Genomic DNA, 19,137 nt, shown 5'->3' on the forward strand with positions numbered 1-19,137 from the left:
TCTTCAATGCCCAGACATCAGTGAGCATCTACAAGCATCATCCCCATCCAGGAAAACATGACCTCACCAACTAAATGAGACACCAGGGACTAATACTGGAGAAATAGAGATATATGACCTTTTAGACAGAATTCAAAATAGCTGTATTAAAGAGAGAAATGCAAGATAACACAGAGAAGGAATTCAGAATTCTATCAGATATATTTAACAAAGAGATTGAAATAGTTAAAAAGAATCAAGCAGAAATTCTAGAATTGAAAAACTGCAATTGACATGCTGAAGAATGCATCCAAGTCTCTTAATAGCAGAATTGACCAAGCAGAGGAAAGTAAGCTTGAAGACAGCCTATTTGAAAATACACAGTCAGAGGAGACAAAAGAAAGAATAAAAAACAATAAAGCATACCTACAAGATCTATAAAAATAGCCTCAGAGCAAATCTAAGAGGTACAGGCCTTAAAGAGGAGGTAGAGAGAGACGGGCAGAAAGTTTGCTCAGAGGGACAATATCAGAGAACTTCCCAAAGTTCTGGGAAAGATACCAACATTCAAGTACAAAAAGAGGTTGTCAAACATCAAACAAATTTAACTCCAAAGTTATTAAATGACTCCAGGCATTCAATAATCAGACTCCCAAAGGTCAAGGATAAATGAAGGATCCGAAAAGCAGAAAGAGAAAAGAAAAAAAATAACATACAATGGAGTTTCAATATGTCTGACAGCAGACTTTTCAGTAGAAATCTTACAGAACAAGAGAGAGTAGAGTAACATATATAAAGTGCTGAAGGAAAAGAAACTTTCATCCTAGAATAGTATATCCAGCAAAAATATTATTTTAGCATGAAGGATAAATGAAGACCTTTTCAGAAAAGCAAAAGCTGACTGACTTCGTCAACATCAAACATGTCCTACAAGATATGCTAAATGGAGTATTTCAATCTGAAAGAAAAGGATGTTAATGAGCAGGAAGAAATCATCTGAAGGTATAAAACTCAGCACACAGAAAACCACAGAATGCTAGAACACACTGTAATCATTGTGTGTAAACTGCTCTTGATTAGGTAGAAAAAATAAATGATGACTCAATAAATAATAACTCCAATTTTTCAAGAAGTAATATGGTAAGACAAAGAGAAATAATAAAAAGATAAAAATCCAGGAGATCAAGTTGAAGTGAAGAATTTTATTAGTTTTCTTATTCGTGTGTTTGTTTATGCAGTGTTAGGTCATCATCAGTTTAAAATCACAGGTTATAAGACAGTATATGAGCACATCATGGTAACCTCACATCAAAAAACATAAATACACAGAAAATAAAAAGCAGGAAATTAAATGATACCACCAAAGAAAATACACAAAATATACACAAAAATATAAAAATACACAAAAAATAAAAAGCAAGAGGATATGATGATTGTAAACATACACACACCCAACACTGGAGCATCCAGATATATAAAGTAAATACTATTAGCACTAAAAAGAGATAGATCCCAATACAGGAACAGCTGAGGACTTCAACATCCTACTTTCAGCATTGGGCATATCTACCAGACAGAAATTTTACAAAGAAACGTCAGACTGAATCTGCATTATAAAACAAATGGACCTAATAGATACAGAACATTTCATCCAATGGCCACAGAATATACATTTTTCTCTTCAGCACAGGGATCATTCTCAAGGATAGACCATAAGTAAGATCACAAAACATGTCTTAAAGTATTTTTAGAAATGAAATATCAAACATTGTCTCTGACCACAATGAAAACTAGAAATCATAACAAAAGGAATTTTGGAAACTATACAAACACATAGTAATTGAACAATATGCTCCTGAATGACCAGTAGTAGGTCAATGAAAAAATTAAGAAGCAAACAAAATTGTTTGAAACAGATGATTAAAAAAATACAACAATTAAAAAACAGAAAAACGATCTGAATAGACAGTTCTCAAAAAAAGACATACAGATGGCAAACAGGCATATGAAAAGGTGTTCAACGTCATTGATTATCAGAAAAACATAAATTAAAACCACAATGAGATATCATCTCACCCTAGTTAAAATGGTTTTTATCCAAAAGACAGGCAATAACAAATGCTGGTGAGGATGTGGAGCAAAGGGGATGGACCCTTGTGCACTGTTGCTGGGAATGTAAGTTAGTAGAACGCTAAGAAGAAGAGTTTGGAAGTTCCTCAAAAAAACGAAAATAGAGCTACCATATGATCTAGCAATTCCACTGCTGGGTATATACCCCAAAGAAAAGAAGTTATTGTATTGAAGAAATACTCACGTGTGTTGCTGCACTGCTCACCATAGCCAAGATTTTGAATCAACCTAAGAGTCCATCAGCAGATGAATGGATAATGAAAATGTGGTACTTCTCCACAATGGTGTACTGTTCAGCCATAAAAAGAATGAGATTCAGTCATTTGCAACAACAAAGATAGAACTGGAATTATGCTAAGTGAAACAAGCCAGACACGGAAAGATAAATATCACGTTCTCTCACTTATTTGTGGGATCTAAAAATCAAAACAACTAAACTCATGGACATAGAGAGTAGATGGTTATCAGAGGGTGGGAAGGGTGGCTAGAGGGATGGGAGGTGGGAATGGTTAATGGTTACAAAAATATAGAATAAATAAGATCCAGTATTGTATCTGATAGCACAACAGAGGGATTATAGCCAGTAATAACTTTATTGTATATTTTAAAACATCTAAAAGAGTATAACTGGGTTGTTTACAACAGAAAGGATAAATGCTTGACAGGATGATACCCAATTTCCATGATGTGATTATTATTCATTGCATGCCTGTATCAAAAAATCTCATGTACTAAGTGTATATACTGTGTACCCACTAAAATCAAAAATTATAAAATGTCTACAAAGAAATAATAGAGACCATAGGACATCTGAAACAATATGTTTAAAGTAACAACAGGGAAAGTAAGTGTCAATATCAAATTCTGTATCTAGAGAAAATATCCTTCTAAAATGAAGGTGAAATAGAGACGCATGCAGCTAAGTTGGAAGGTGAGAAAATCTGTCACCTGTAGACAATAAATGCTGAAGGGAAATGATGCCAGATGGAAATTCAGATTTACAGGAAGAAATGAAAAGCACTGGAAATGATAAACATGTGAAGAAATATAAATTTTTTTCTTAATTTATTGAAAAAACATATGGACAGATGTGATTTGACTGTGCTTCTCGAGGTGTTCATCCACCCGTGACTCAAGCTTCATGCTGTCGCTCCAAGTCTTGGAAATTGTTTTGGGTTTTTGCGGTTGTTGTTAAAGCAGGGTCTCACCATTTTTCCTAGGCTGCAGAGCTGTAGTGCAATTATGGCTCACAGCAGCCTCGACTTCCGGGTTCAGGTGATCCTCCCACCTCAGCCTCCCAAGTAGCTGGGACTACAGGCATATGTCACTATGTCCGGATTTCGTTTTTAATATTTGGTAGAGACAGGGTTTTGCCACATTGCCCAAGCTGCTCTCAAACTCCTGAACTCAAGAGCATCAATTTCCTCCCTGGTGCAAACGGCCATTGCTCCTTTCAGGGGGTTGTGAACTCAATCAATCCTCCCACCTTGGCCTCCCAAAGTGCTGGGATGATAGACGTAAGCCACTGCCCCCAGCCTAAGTCTTGTGCATTGTTATTTCTGCCTGCTGTTGCTTGGATGCATATCTTGGATTGCTAGGGACACAAACTGTGGGAATCTGTGTGGATGCCTCTCTTCCTGAGGGAATTCCAGCCTGGGCAACAGAGTGAGACCCTCCCTTTAAAAGGAATTGTTTTTTAAACCATGAAGACATTTTTCTTCCCTGCTGTGAGAACAAGATTTGTGGAATTTGAATAAACTTGTCAAATGTAAACCTAGTCTGGCAGGGTCTTTCTTCACCAATAAAAGATGACTCAGACAGCAATGAAGGAGGTGAGGACAGCAGTAAAAAAAAAGACAGAGCCGGGCGCAGTGGCTCATGCTTGTAATCCCAGCACTTTGGGAGGCCGAGGCAGGTGGATCACAAGGTCAAGAGATCGAGACCATCCTGGTCAACGTGGTGAAACCCCGTCTCTACTAAAAATACAAAAAATTAGCTGGGCATGGTGGCGCGTGCCTGTAATCCCAGCTACTCAGGAGGCTGAGGCAGGAGAATTGCCTGAATCCAGGAGGCGGAGGTTGCAGTGAGCCGAGATCACACCATTGCACTCCAGCCTGGGTAACAAGAGCGAAACTCCGTCTCAAAAAAAAAAAAAAAAAGACAGAAACCTGACCACCATTGCCACCTGTTACAAACACCAGGCACTTTGGACACCAGTGCTAATGGCAAGTCATGGTACTAATTTCTCATTCTGATGCTTTCATGTAGACAAATGTAGTCACCCAAGGCAGAAACTGAAAGCCATCTGAGACACTGCCCATTTCCACATCACATTAAGCATCCAGTCTTACCGGTATTGGTAAATCGAAAACAAAAAGATGCTGATTTTTTCCTATGCTTTCAGACTTCTGTCTCTGCCATGGCTCAGCCCCCGTATTTGAGTGCCATGGCCTGCTTAGTGATTTTCCGGCCTCTGGTTTATTTCTTACTTATTCCAACCTCTCTGCTTCTACCAACTTAGCCTTCCACAAAGGTAGAGCAATTTCCACCTCCTGTTGAAAGCCCTTCAGTGTGCAGAAGGTAGATTTTATGACATGACATATGAGGACCTTTGTGACCTCACTCCTGCCTGCTGTCCAAGCTCCTTTCCACCCACTATCTCTGGACCCCAGCACCCCTCGGCACCCACTGTGTGCCCTGCTGTTTCACACCATCACACACCATGTGACTCTCTGCAAGCTTCCCAAGAAGGCCTTTTGTATAGTCAGCGTTCTCTAGAGGGACAGGACTAATAGGCTTAGAGTGTGAAAGGAGTTTATTAAGGAAAACTGACTCACATGGTCACAAGGTGAAATCCCACAACAGGCTGTCTGCAAGCCGAAGAGCAAGGAAGCCAGTCCGTGTCCCCAAACCTCGAAAGTACCTCCACAGTGCAGCCGTCTGTGGCCAAAGGCCCAAAAGCCACTGGCAAGCCACTGGTGTATGCCCAAGAGTCCAAAAGGTAAAGAACTTGGGGCCCAGTCTTCAAGGGCAGGAAGCCTCCAGCATGGGAGAAAGATGGAGGCCAGAAGATTCAACCAGCGTAGTCCTTTCATGCCCCTCTGCCTGTTTTTATGCTAGCCTCACTGGCAGCTGATTAGACAGTTACCACCCAGATTGAGGGTGGGTCTGCCTCTCCCGCTCCACTGTCTCAAATGTTAATTTCCTTTGGCAGCACCCTCACAGACACACCCAGGAATGATACTTTGCATCTTTCAATCCAATCAAGTTGACCCTCACTATTAACCATCACGTCTTTCCTCTTTGAGTCCACTTGGGGGCTCCAGCTCTAGCGTCACCCTCCCTGTGAAGCTGGCATCCCCAGTCCTGGGGCTTCTGGACCTAACCCCTCGGCCCTGGAACATTACAGGAACATTGGAACACAATACAGCAGCTGGGCTGATGCTTCCTAAATAAATGAGCCCCTTTTGTTTTTTGCTTTTCTCACCTGTGCCTACCTTTCCCTCCCCACCCCCACCCCGCCACCACCACCGCCACCTGTGGTCCCCTCAGCATCCCTTCCTGATCATTTGCTCCAAGTTGCCTCCCCTCTGACAGCCTCCAAGGAAGACTTCTGGGCAAGCATGAATCTCCGAAGGCACACACATCCCCTCCCTCTCATTGGGGCTCACTTCATTTGCCAACGCTGATCAGTGTCACCACCCACAAGTGATGATATGGGAGGCATTAGCAGGAATGCCAGTGACAATTCTTGGCATCCACTAGGGAGAAAGCTGCCTTGAAAAGTGAGCCTGTAGACACCCAGGAATTGAGTTTCCAGATCCTGCTGGGGAACCACACGGAGAACTAACAAATTCTTGGAAGCCCCTGATGAGGTGTGCTACCTGCCCCATCAGCTCAAACCTACTCAACTCCACAGGTTCTCGCTATACACCTGCAAGGTGCTAGGTATGGGGTCCTCAGCCACTGCCCTCTCGGAACTTCCACTCAAAGCAGATGGGTTGTTAACGAAGTAGTGTTGATGAGAGGACTCAAAGGAAAACTCGTGTGTGGGACGTTAATAACTACTAATGAAAGACAGTTTTTCTTTAGATCTTTAGGAACTACTGCATTAAAAGTGAACAGTTTTCTTTATGCCTGAGCTTCTTGGAACCTTTGAAATGACAGTGATTGCCATGAAGCTCAACAAGAAGGGTCCAGTCAGGCCGGGCGTGGTGGCTCACCCCTATATATCCAAGCACTTTGGAAGCCGAGGTAGGTGGATCACCTGAGGTCGGGAGTTCAAGACCAGCCTGACCAACATGGTGAAACTCCGTCTTTAAATTAAAAAAAAAAAAAAAAAAAAAAAGAAGGGTCCAATTTGCAGCCTTCTCCTGACGTGCTGACACAGAACCCTTGTGGGAGACCACATCTTTGGATAGCATTTCACCAAATAGACTATAGCTAATGTTATAGGCCAGGCACGGTGGCTCATGGCTGTAATCCCAGGCCTTTGGGAGGCCAAGGAGGGCAGATCACCTGAGGTCAGGAGTTCAAGACCAGCCTGGCCAATATGGCAAAACCCTGTCTCTACTAAAACTACAGAAATTAACCAGGCATGGTGTTGGGTACCTGCAATCCCAGGTACTTGGGAGAATAGCTTGAACCACAGGTGGAGGTTGCAGTGAGCTGAGAGTTCAAGACCAGCCTGGCCAATATGGTGAAATCCTGTCTCTACTAAAACTACAAAAATTAGCCAGGTGTGGTGTCAGGTGCCTGTAATCCTAGGTATTTGGGAGAATAGCTTGTACCCGAGAGGCAGAGGTCGCAGTGAGCTGAGATTGTGCCTAGGTGAAGAGAGTGAAACAGTCAAAAGAAAGAAAGAAAGAAAGAGAGAGAGAGAGAGAAGGAGGGAGGGAGGGAGGGAGGGAGAGAGGAAAAGAAATGTTGTAGATTATTACAATGCAGCTTCCCAGTGCACCAATTACAGAGGTGGGGCAGAGAGGCAAAACCTGCTTATAGAGGGATTCCTGGGACAGGCTCTTAGCAAATGGGTGCAGAAGTGGTGTGTTGGAAGGATATCATCTGAGCCCAGCAAAGAGCGGGAAAGCATTCCAGACCTGTGTAACAACTTGCACAAAAGCTTGGAGGTCTGAAACGCTGCCGCAGCACTGGAGAACTGCACATCATTCCACATCGCTGGGGGTGACACGTTAAGGGTTGCAGAGAGAAGAGCAAATGAACAGCCTGCAGGGGACAGACCAGAAAGACCTTTGAAACCCATGGAAGGGGTATGAGCTTAGCTGTTGCTCTGTTGTATCTGTTTGCTTAGTGGCTAATGGCATTCTTTCATCTGTCATTTCCTCCATTCACTCCACCGGCATTTAGAGAGCATGTGTGTGGTACCCAGCTCCACAGAAGGGAGGAGTGCCGGGAGGACTCAAGGGAGGCTGGAGACCCGGCAGGGGCTGGAATCTGATGCTCTGCAGACCAGCACAGGTCCCTTGAAAGCCATTCTGTTCCTCATGCCCCAGGGGAGGAGGTGGCCGGGGTCTTCAGACGTCCTTGAGCCTGGGATGGAGAGATGAGGCCACCACAGCCTGTCACATCAGCCAGAGTCAAATTAATGACACGGATCATTGTCACTGAGGGCATGCCCTTTTAAAATAATTGAAAGGAGACTTTGGCTGAGAGAGGAATCCTGGGAAGACAGAAGGGAAAACAAAGCTGGAGATAATGCGGGGAGCACCCGCCTCTAATGCCCTCAGCCCAGCAAGGTAGGGATGACAGGAACACATAGATGCTAAGGAGAGTGATTTATGGAGCACATAGGAGGGTCCAGGCTGGTGGCAACGTGCAAGTCATGAGCCAGGGCAGATCACCTGTCCAGGACATGCTACCTGCAAACACGAATGTGGGCAGAGAGAGGCCAGTGGAGGTGAAAAATCTCCCTCCCGGCTACCCAGGTGCGTGCTGGCAGAGCCACACCACGGTCAGCCATAGCCTCTCCATCTGCTCCCTCATGAGCTTGCAGCCGGACAAGCTGAAAATGACAGGACCAGATCAAGTGCGAGGAGGGTCCCACCAGGTCCTCAGCACATGCAGCCAATGTGCCCAGTACAGAACAGCAGGCGCCACCAGGTCCTATCTGTCAATGCAACAGCCTCCAGAGGGAAGGGCACTTCTCCCACCTCCCGTGTGTGAACTGAACTCCAGACCCTCACCCTATGCCCAGCACCCCCAAGGCACAGAGAATTTTGTCTGCGTCTCCTGATTTCAAAGGAGAGGCAATAAGCTTTGATCCCTTAGTGACTCTGGGATTTTATGGTTACCTAATAGGCAGAAAGAAGTGAAAGACCCAGCGAGTAAGAGCAAGGTAGCCTGTGATTCCCAGAGTGGGTTTCAGGAGCACAGGCCTGGAGACGTTCCCTCCAAACACACTTCCCTGTTGACAGTGAAACTGCACATGTCACATTCATCCATGAGAAGAGTTCTGAGCCAGGGAAACAGGAGACACTCAGACCCTGAGGGGTGGAGGGAAGCGGTACCTCCAAGAGGTTCACACCCATCAAAGAGAGGCTGGGAGGGGTGGAGGGAAGCGGTACCTCCAAGAGGTTCACACCCATCAAAGAGAGGCTGGAAGGGCCCAAGAGTGTCTCACATCCTCCACTTGTCTAACTGGCTTCCATCCCTCCCACACCAGCAAGTATACTTTCCTGGTAGAAGAAAAAAACAAGCAATTGACACGATGCAGTTCACTGAGGCTTACCGGAAGCTCATAGCAAGGGTTTGCCCTCCTAGGTTGCTGATCAGAACTCAATATTGCTGTCCCAAGAGCAATAGGTTTTCTATTCTATAAGTTCTCCTCACACGATGTCTCAGGGGGTTAACCAGCTCAGCTAATTAGTAGAAAGGCTTCCAGCCACCTACATATGACCTGTGATCCTGCCTAGACAGGAAGGAGAAAAGGTCTGATCCTGAGCCAAAGCTCCTTTACCCTGCTCACTGCCAAAAAACAGCTTCGCAGTCACACGGGAAGCGTCTCTTTGGACTTAGATTCCAACAGCATTTTGGAATCTCACCCATCAGTAACTAGAGGAGCTGCTATAAATCTTTGTAGTGAGGAAAGTTATTATGGCTTCTGAATTGGACAGCGAGGTTGGAAATTGTAGTTTGGCCACAACCGGCTGGGTGACCTGGGGCAAGTTCCTCTCCAAGCCTCAATGTTCTCATCTGCGCCGTAGGACGGTAACTGGAGTTTACTAATTCCTGTTCCACTGCTCTGTGCTTACCTGAACTCATACGTCTTCTCCTCCATTCTGCTCCTGTGTTTGCTATTTTTGTTCCTATGACGAATTAATAACTGGCCACCACAAACAGGTTCCAAAGAGAACATCTGTGGGAGGGTTACCATTGGCCTCATCCGGCAAAGCTTTACAAGGCTCCCTACCTAGGCTGCAGGTCTTGTTGCCTCCCTGGTCACCAGTACAGGACGTGGTCACTTGTGCATAAGACACTGGACTGCGGACGAGGCAGGCAGAGAAGCTATGTCCCAGAGGCCATGTATGACAATTGGCCAAATGCTTCTGTTTGGTTTGGGTGGTTTTCTTCCCTCCCTTATAGGACAGCTGGGGTAGACTGTAGAACCCAAACCTCCCTATGCAGATTTCATCCTGAAACATTGCTTTCCAAGTAAAGCCTTAACATTCAAGAAGACAGCCCTTAGCTCAGAGCTGGCTCTCTGCCTGGATCTCATGTTCTCTCCCTGCCGCTTTTCTGAAATCCACAGCAATTATTCTCAAAATTTTCTGATTGTTCATTCTTCTCTCCACGTAAGTCCTGTGGTTCTAAAAAGGGGTTGGGAATTGGCAGCATGGTGATATACCAACTCCTGACAGCCAGACTACGTCACCTGCTGGATTTGACCAGAAAAGCTCCGCCTCCCATCCCAGCACCCCAGGGTCTCCGCGGCATCTAGGCATCTTTTTCCTCTTGTGCCCTAATTTCGTTCTTGGAAACCTCTTCTCCATAAATTAGACCTAAGCCTGTCAGTGTATCCCTGCTTCGGACTACAGAAACTTGTTCAGGAGTGGGCATATCACACAGCCAGAGTCCGTGCGACATGACAGCCTTGTGCCGATAAATAAGATGGAATTTTAATAAGGGGTAGCAGCTGCCCTGGCTTGCCTTTACAGCATCTCCTTAAAAGCACAACAGGTAGGCCAGACCCTAGAGTCAGGAGTTAGATTTTATAATGCAAGATCTCCAGTCTCCAGATTTCATTGTGCAAGAAAGGTCACGGGCCTTCTGACCCAGGGACTCTATGCACAGGCCTCCGAAGCTGACTCAACAGGACGTGTGCAGAAGGCTGTTACAAGGCATATCCATTTGTCTCTCAAGGAGGCAAGAGTGCGTTTCGTTTTTCTTTGACTTTGCTGTGAAAAGTCTGTGAAATTCGGCCCAGATTGTGTAGTCTCCTGCAGGCTCCTCGTATGTGTGTATCTAATATGCATACTCAGGAATAAATCATGTTTCCTCCCTCATCTATGTGGGTATGAGGGGAGAGGAGTCTTTCTGTTGGCAGGATTTTTTATTTCTCCAACAGCCCCGTTGCTGGAAATGCTGGCATCGAGTCTCTCTCTGTCCTCCAGATTTAAAGCTGGAGAAACGCACTGCAGCCATTTCTCTGCCCTTAGGGAAGAGGCTGGCTAAGAGCAAGGCCCACACCTAGGAACTGGGCCACAGACCTGGGAAGAAGAAAGAGGATCGGGATGACTTCACCCCGGTCCCTGGGTCCAGCTGTGCCTGACTCTCTCTGGATGCTGCCATTAAACAAGCTGAAATGTTCCCTTTCGCTGAATTGCGTCCGGTTTCCTAGCTCTTGTAAGAGCACACATCCTGAGCATCTTAAATGCTTGTCTAAATCTTGAAATGCAGCTGTGGTGTGATATGATTCTGAGTCCTTGAGTCAGAAGGGTTATCTAGGCACAGCCTTTCCCTCTTGCCAGAGCCCCTTACGTGACACTGTCTCTGGGTAGTCGCATGGCTCACGTGGGCTCACACCCAGCGTGGAGACACGCTGCCTGTAAGGCAGCCAGCCCACCCTCTCTCCACACAGCCCTACCTACCAAGAAGCCCTTCCTCATCCCCCTCCCCATGGATTTCCCCTCAAGCCATTGTTTGGCCCCCAGAGAACAAGTGTGCACCTTTTTCCTTAAGGGCGCTCTCAACCAAAGTCAGCTGTCATGTCTCTGCAGGTCAATATGCTCTTCTCTAGGCTCAATTTCTCATCACGTACGCGTCGGATACACAGTCATTTCTTATTTAAAACCAAATCAATAAGTGAGTAGTGCTTCCTTTAGTGAGGGCTAAAGAACAAAAATCCAGTTTTACCTCGTTATGGCACGGATGGCCTCAGTGACCTACAAGCACATCGGAACTCGGCCTGGCTTCTCGGCAGGCAATTACCTGGAATACCAGGTTCAAGGACAGAGTGGAAGATGATGGAAGAATGTGTCTTTTGTGAGGAGGTCAAAAGACATTCATATTTGTTATTGCTTCGGAGAGAGAGGTTCTCCGGTCCAGGCTTGTAAGTGAACCCAAGATGTGTCGGGACTGTGCTGAAAATGGGCCAGCCTGGGCCTAGCATCTCTGTGCCTCTTCCCAACGAAGAAGAAGAAATCAAAAGGTGTTAACTGATGAGTCAGGGAGGCTGTATTTACATTTCAGCTCTACCTCTTCCTGTTTGAACTGGAACGAGATGCTCCCCTGTCCCCTCTTCCTCAGCAGGGAAAATGACCACCTGCCTCAGGTATGTAGATATAAGTCCTCAGACCCATACGTGAAGACAAAATAGTGGCAGTTGTTACAATAATATGATTATGACCAGGAATGGTGACACAACACTTGTAATTTCCAGCACTTTAGGAGGCCAAGGCGGGAGGATCATTTGAGTCCAGGAGTTCAAGACCAGCCTGGCCAACATGGTGAAACCCTGTCTCTACTAAAAATACAAAAATTAGCCAGGTGTGGTGGTGCATGCCTGGAATCCCAGCTACTCAGAAGGCTGAAGCAGGGAATCTGGGAGGCAGAGGTTGCAGTGAGCCGAGATCATGCCACTGCACTCCAGCCTGGGTGACAGAGTGAGATTCCATCTCAAGAAATAGCATGGAAGACGTTAGCAGGACCATCGACAACAGTAATAGTTCCATTTTGAAGAGTGTAACTGTAGTGGAGGCTTCCAGGACTGAAGCTGAAGAAGAGCTTTCCAACACCTATTGATAGACTGTTGGGTAGTATCCTAGTTAATGTTGCCAGAGTGGTCATTAAAATAACATCATTATGCTAAGTAGTTTGGAAAAAAGGAGAGAGTGCAATGGAACACACCTGTGACATGAACTGTGGGTAATTGTGCTGAGAAAATTTATGCCAATAACTCCTCGCAAACCCCCGTCAAGTTGAATGATTGTCCGCTGAGGATCTTGCCCGTAAGCTAATTTGATGGCTGGTTTAAAAAGAAAAGTGATAGGATAGGATTGTGTCTGGGCTAAATACGAGCGGGATTGCAGGGGGCAAAGTGCACAACACCAGTCACCTGTGTTCTCATTTCAGCTCACGCCTGGCTAACACATTTTGGAACTCTTGTAGAATGAGAATCTACCCCTGTGGTTTTCTAGAACACAGCTTGAATTTTCTCCTGGTCACCTCAGCTTCTTCCTTCAAAATCAATTGCCTTAGAGGTACCACAAGAGCTGACTGGTTCAGTGAGTTGTGCAGACTGTTCCATAGGCAGCTTTTTCTCCCTTAGTATATCAAGAATATTCTCATGGTCAACTGTTTCATACAGGGGATAACTTTCATTAAGAAAAGCACATAGCCCAGTACTTTGGGAGGCCAAAATGGGAGAACTGCTTGAAGCCAGAGGTTTGAGACCAGGCTGAACAACATAGTGAGACACCCCCCACCCCTACAAAACTGTTTTTTTAAATCAGGCATACTGGTGCATCCCTGTAGTCCCAGCTACTTGGGAGGCTAAGGCAGGAAGAGCCCTTAAGCCAGGAGTTGGAGGCTGCAGTGAGCTATGATTGCACCACTGCACCCCAGCCTGGGTGACAGAGACAGACTATACACACACACACACACACACACACACACACACAATTTGTATGCAAAAATGCCAGAATAACATACATGGAAATATTAGGAATGCTTGTCTTTGGTAAGATTTTTGGTGGTTTCTCTTTCTACTCGTCTGTGCTTTCAAAGCTCATCATTTTTGAATTAGAAAACTATTTAAAATGTTATCTTTCCCTAAGTTTTCTACACTTTAGCTCTATCATAACTCTGACCATACAATTTGTGCAAAGAATGTTCTCTGATAACTGTGAAGTTTAATTCTCAATAGAAGAAAAATATTAGATCTTAAATGATCTTCCCTTGTTCAACCCTCAAGTCAATCACTGATCAATTCCCCAGCTCCTTCTCAAGTTCATTAAATACAAGGAAACTGCCCACCATCCACATCAACAGCCTCTGCTGCTGGAACATGCCACCCTTTCACTAGTCCCCCTTCTTGTTGTGGTCCTTCCTTCCCCAGGAAGTACCAGGTCCTCGGCACAGCCTGGCAGCGTTTCCTGGCAGCTCTCCATGGCCTCCTTACCTCACTCTGCTGTGAGAGCCACACCATTTCTCATCCATACTGCTTTTTACCCACCCACTCAACTCAGCAGTGAGCTCTCTCTTCCACGAACCAACTCATCCAAGTAAGTAGTGAGGGCAATTGACAAATACACCCTTTTCCTTAAAGAATATGATTTACCCGGGTCCTCGTGCTGAGTAGCATCGACTCCTGGAATGCATTAGTGACAGTAGTAGCTGGAAAGATAGTATTAAGTCTTCCTTTTGGCATTCTGCCTCCTGGTTTTCTTACACTATAATCTTTATAATCCACAAGGTCCTGGCCATCAAACAACCTGTAACCCTTTTCTAAGAATCTCAAAGTGACTTCTCTGTTTGGGCGCAGTGACTCATGCTTGTAATCCCAGCACTTTGGGAGGCTGAGGTGGCCAGATAATTTGAGGTCAGGAGTTCCAGACCAGCCTGGCCAATATGGTAAAACCCCATCTTGACTAAAAATAGAAAAATTAGCTGGGGATGCTGGTGGGCATTTGTAATCCCAGCTACTCGGGGCGGGGGCTAAGGCATGAGAATCGTTTGAAACCAGGAGGTGGATGCTGCAGTGAGCTGAAATCACGCCACTGCAATCCAGCCTGGGCAACAGAGTGAGACTCTGCCTCAAAAAAAATGAATTAATTAAAAAGCGACTTCTCTGCTTCAAAAGGCCAGATCCCAAAGCAAGAGGGAGTCTGCCCTGGTCACTGGATGAACTTGTGTGTTTCTGAGCATTTTGGGTAAGATTTATTGGCACTTACCGGAAGCAAAAAAGAGCCTGGAGACAGGTCTATTTTATTTCCATGATACCTAGTCCCCAGTTTATGACAACTCTAGACTGAGCCCGGCATGTGGAAGGCAGAAACTCATGAGGTGCTTTATGTAAATTCTTTGCTATAAACACAGGCTTCCTTTAGGCCAGAGATACACAAATTTGGCTTCACATTAAAATCTCCATGCCCAAGTTGTTTCCATCCCATTTAAATCAGTTTAAACAACGATGAATGCCTGGAGGTGGGTCCAGGCACAGTTTTTAAAGCTTAGCAGGTGATTCTAATATCTACCAAGTTTGAAAGACTGGCCTGAGGCTGTAGTTTTCAATCATGGCTGAACATTGGAATCACCTGGAGATCTTTTAAAAATTCTGCCTGGCAGGAATGCCTGAGACCAATTAAGTTGCAGGCTCTGGGAGTGGATCAGGTGTCAGTGGTTTTTGGAAGCTCCTCAGATGATTTTAATGAGCAAACAAATTTGAGAACCACTTCCCTAGACAAATCCCTTCATGAAAAGTGCAAGGAAACCTCTTAGTGGTGTCCCTCACTTACTGAAAATAATAAAATTGGCTCCTTCCCATGGACTACCTTCCCTACCTATTAGCAAATGTCCATTCTTCCTTTTGAGACCATCGAACTTACTTCCTCCAGAGTAATGCCTATTTAATGATGTCCACCCTCACCTCCTGCAAGTAAATAACTTCCCATCCCACGTGGCTGTGCCTCTATCTGTGGCTCTCTAATTCCTGCAATCTTCCCGGGTAAGTGGGCTGTTTTTGGCAAACACACATACAGACACACAGCCTAGCGAGAATGTCACACTTTGACACTTGAGACTCGTCCATGTTTGAAAGGTGCAATAAATACAACAAAGCAAAGGAAGAACATGGGCTAAATGTACATACCCTTACCTGGGCAGGCAGTAGAGTGAAGAATGGAGTAGGGAAATGGGGCTTCAATTGGATAGGTAATATTTTATTCTTGAAAATATGAAGCAAAATTTAACAAACTGTTAGTATTTATTCAATTTAAATGGCGGGTTCATGGTGTTTATCATTCTTGTACTTTTTTTGTATGCTTGAAATATGCCATTAAAAATTTGAGAATCTGGCCAGGCACCCTGGCTCACACCTATAATCCCAGAACTTTGGACCCAAGGCAGGCAGATCGTCTGAGGTCAGGAGTTCAAGACCAGCCTGGCAAACATGGTAAAATCCAGTATTACTAAAAATACAAAAATTAGCCAGGTGTGATGGCAGGTGCCTGTATCCCAGCTACTCAAGAGGCTGAGGCAGGAGAATCACTTGAACCCAGGAGGCAGAAGTTGCAGCGAGCCGAGATCATGCCATTGTACTCCAGCCTGGGAAACAGAGCAAGACTCTGTCTCAAAAAATTAAGAATCATAACAATGTTTTTTTTGTTGTTGTTGTTTGAGACAGAGTCTCGCTCTGCTGCCCAGGCTGTAGTGCAGTGGCACAATCTCCACTGGATGCAACCTCTGCCTCCCAGGTTCAAGCGATTCTTTTGCCTCAGCCTCCCAAGTAGCTGGGACTACAGGCAAGTGCCACCACGCCCAGCTAATTTTTGTATTTTTAGTAGAGACAGGGTTTCACCATATTGGCCAGGCTGGTCTCGAATTCCTGACCTCATGATCCACCCGCCTCGGCCTCCCAAAGTGCTGGGATTACAGGCGTGAGCCACTGCACCTGGCCCCTTAACAATGTTTTCTAAAAGCTGTTCTCTCCATACACAGAGGATATTTATCCTCCACAGTTATAGACAATAGAAGCAAGTGTACTCTTTCAGTTTTCAACAGCATTGGGATTTGTTTCGTTTTTAGTGAGTTCAGTGGTTCTAGATCAGCACTGAACAATGTAGTAGCCACTGTCCATGTGTGTGACTATTTGAATTAACCTTAAAATAAAATTTAAAACTCATTTATTCAGATGCACCAGCCATGTTTCAAGTGTTCAGCATTAGCATGGATTATAGAAAATCTCCTTCATTACAGACAGTTCTATTGGATAGCTCTGGTCTAGATAACACATAATTATGTGACAAGAAGCAAATGACTTTTCTACAATTAGTCTCCTGCTTTCCTTTGTATTGGCTTCAACTAAAGCCATCTGTGACTTAGAAGAAGTTATGAGTGACACGAGTAAATAAATGGTAAGTCTATTGCTTTTAGTCTTTCTGGAAAACATTTGACTTTACTAAAGTCAAAATCACTGAACCCACATATCAAGAACTGCACATTGATAGCACTTCCGTGTATAGGTAGATATTAATGGCTAATATGCAAAGCCTTGACCACCAATAAATATTGGGAAGTAGCTGTCTAATATTAATTAACAGGAGGGACCAGCTGATGTTCAAAGTGAAGTCACTGGTCAGGAAGAAAGTCTGCCCAGATAATCCAGACAATGTCATTTCAAGCTTTTCAAACTACCAAGCAAAACAGGTTGTTGTAGCAAGTAAGGTAACACTAAATCTGTGGAAATAAAAGCCCTACTCCCCACCCGCCCCCAACCCTGCACTCCTGGGTCCATGCTGACAGCGCAACCACGCACGTCCACACTCTGCTCACACTGACATAGTAAAGCAGCAGTATAGACATATTTGTTTTTTACCAAAGAGAACCGTGTTACACACTTTGCCATTTGTGCTTTTTCACTTAGCAGTATTGCATAGTAGACATTCTTAGGCGTCTGTAGATATTAATAGAACTCACTTTTCCGCGGCCTCTTTCTGCACATGCATTGAGATTCATACATGTACATTCACACACACAGAGATATATTTATGAATATGTTTCTATATACAGATGACATAATTTTATAAAAGCGTACAGTATTTGTAATATTTTATAATTTTCTTATAAAATTAGTGTGTATATATAAGCATATATTCATACATATATTCATATATATGCATATATATGAATATATCATTCATGCTCAGCAGGGGCAGTGGTGTTTTCGTGCATGTTAGCAAGACCTGGTTTGTTCCACACAAATATAACCATATACATGTTTATATAATCATATACAATGACCTTTTTTTTTTTTTTTTTTGAAGAGTCTTGCTCTGTCGCCCAGGCTGGAGTGCAGTGGCACAATCTTGGCTCACTGTAACCTCTGCCTCCTGGGTTCAAGAGATTCTCCTGCCTCGGCCTCCTGAGTAGCTGGGATTACACGCACATGCCACCGGCTAATTTTTGTATTTTTAGTAGAGACGGGGTTTCACCATTTTGGCCAGGCTGGTCTTGAACTCCTGACCTTGTGATCTACCCACCTTGGCCTCCCAAAGGGCTGGGATTACAGGCGTGAGCCAATGTGCCTGGCCTACAACAACTTTTGACTGTTCCCTTTATGTCATTGTGACTTTTCTTGGGACTACTGTTAAGTTCACCAATACAAACATCAAAACAACAATAAAAACAGTCTGGGGAAATGTATTAAAACTCTCTCCTATTTATGCCAGCAATATACAAGAGTATCATTCTCTCACAGTTGTTCAACAGCAAAAGATGCTATTAGGCTGCAGTTCTGCCCATCTGATGGATGTAAAGTGACACCTCGTTGCCATTGTATTGACTTTGACAATGACAAGATTTCATACCTTCTCATCTATTAGGCACTCAGATTTATTTCTTCTAATGAGTGTATTTCACAATGTTTTTTTCTACAGTTTTGTCTTTTTCTTGTCAATTTATAAGATCTCTCCATGGTCCGGGTGCATTTGCTCACACCTGTAATCCCAGCACTTTGGGAGGCCAAGGCGGGTGGATCACCTGAGATCAGGAGTTTGAGACCAGCCTGGCCAACATGGTGAAATCCCATCTCTACTAAAAACACAAAAATTAGCTGGGTTTGGTGGTAGGTGCCTGTAATCTCAGCTACTCAAGAGGCTGAGGAGGTAGAATCACTTGAACTCTGATAGCAGAGGTTGCAGTGAGCCGAGATTTAACCTGGGTGACAAAGCGAAAAAAACATCTATGTATATTGTAGATGCCAACTCCTCATTCCCATTAACATTTTTATTTTACAAATCTATTGTCATCTGATTTGGCTAATATCTTTTGAAATTTAAGATTAAAAAAAATACAAATAGGCCTATCTTTTCTGCTATAGTTTTTTTTTTTTTTTTTTGAGATGGAGTCTCACTCTATCACCAGGTGGGAGTGCAGTGGTGCAATCTCCGCTTACTGCAACCTCCGCCTCCCGGGTTCAAAGCAATTCTCCTGCCTCAGCCTCCCAAGTAGCTGGGATTACAGGCTCACACCACCATACCCAGCTAATTTTCGTATTTTTAGTAAAGACAGGTTTCACCATTTTGGTTAGACTGGTCTCAAACTCCTGACCTTGCGATCTGCACGCATTGGCCTCCAAAAGTGCTGGGATTACAGGCGTGAGCCACCACGCCCGGCCTGCCACAGGTTTTAAGTGTCCTTCCATAATTAAGACGGTCCTCTTCCCCCTTAAATTATAAGTACAGTTCCCAAGATTTTTCCTTAAAAGTTTTTTTACATGCATCTTTTATCCCACTAGAGTTTATTTTTAAGCATGATAGGAGCTGGGGTCCAACCACTGTTTATTGAGTAAAC

At 44.4% G+C, this 19,137-nt stretch overlaps 1 long non-coding RNA gene across 1 annotated transcript; it reads left to right on the plus strand.

Moving 5' to 3' along the window:
- The first annotated feature begins 4,772 nt into the window (after window positions 1–4,772).
- LOC144580755 (uncharacterized) lies at window positions 4,773–5,584 on the plus strand. Its single transcript, XR_013530886.1, has 2 exons — window positions 4,773–5,110; window positions 5,324–5,584. It is a non-coding gene; the product is annotated as an uncharacterized LOC144580755 (long non-coding RNA).
- The last annotated feature ends 13,553 nt before the right edge of the window (window positions 5,585–19,137 follow it).

The sequence above is a fragment of the Callithrix jacchus genome, chromosome 22, assembly GCF_049354715.1.
Source record: "Callithrix jacchus isolate 240 chromosome 22, calJac240_pri, whole genome shotgun sequence".
Taxonomy (NCBI): Eukaryota; Metazoa; Chordata; class Mammalia; order Primates; family Cebidae; genus Callithrix; species Callithrix jacchus.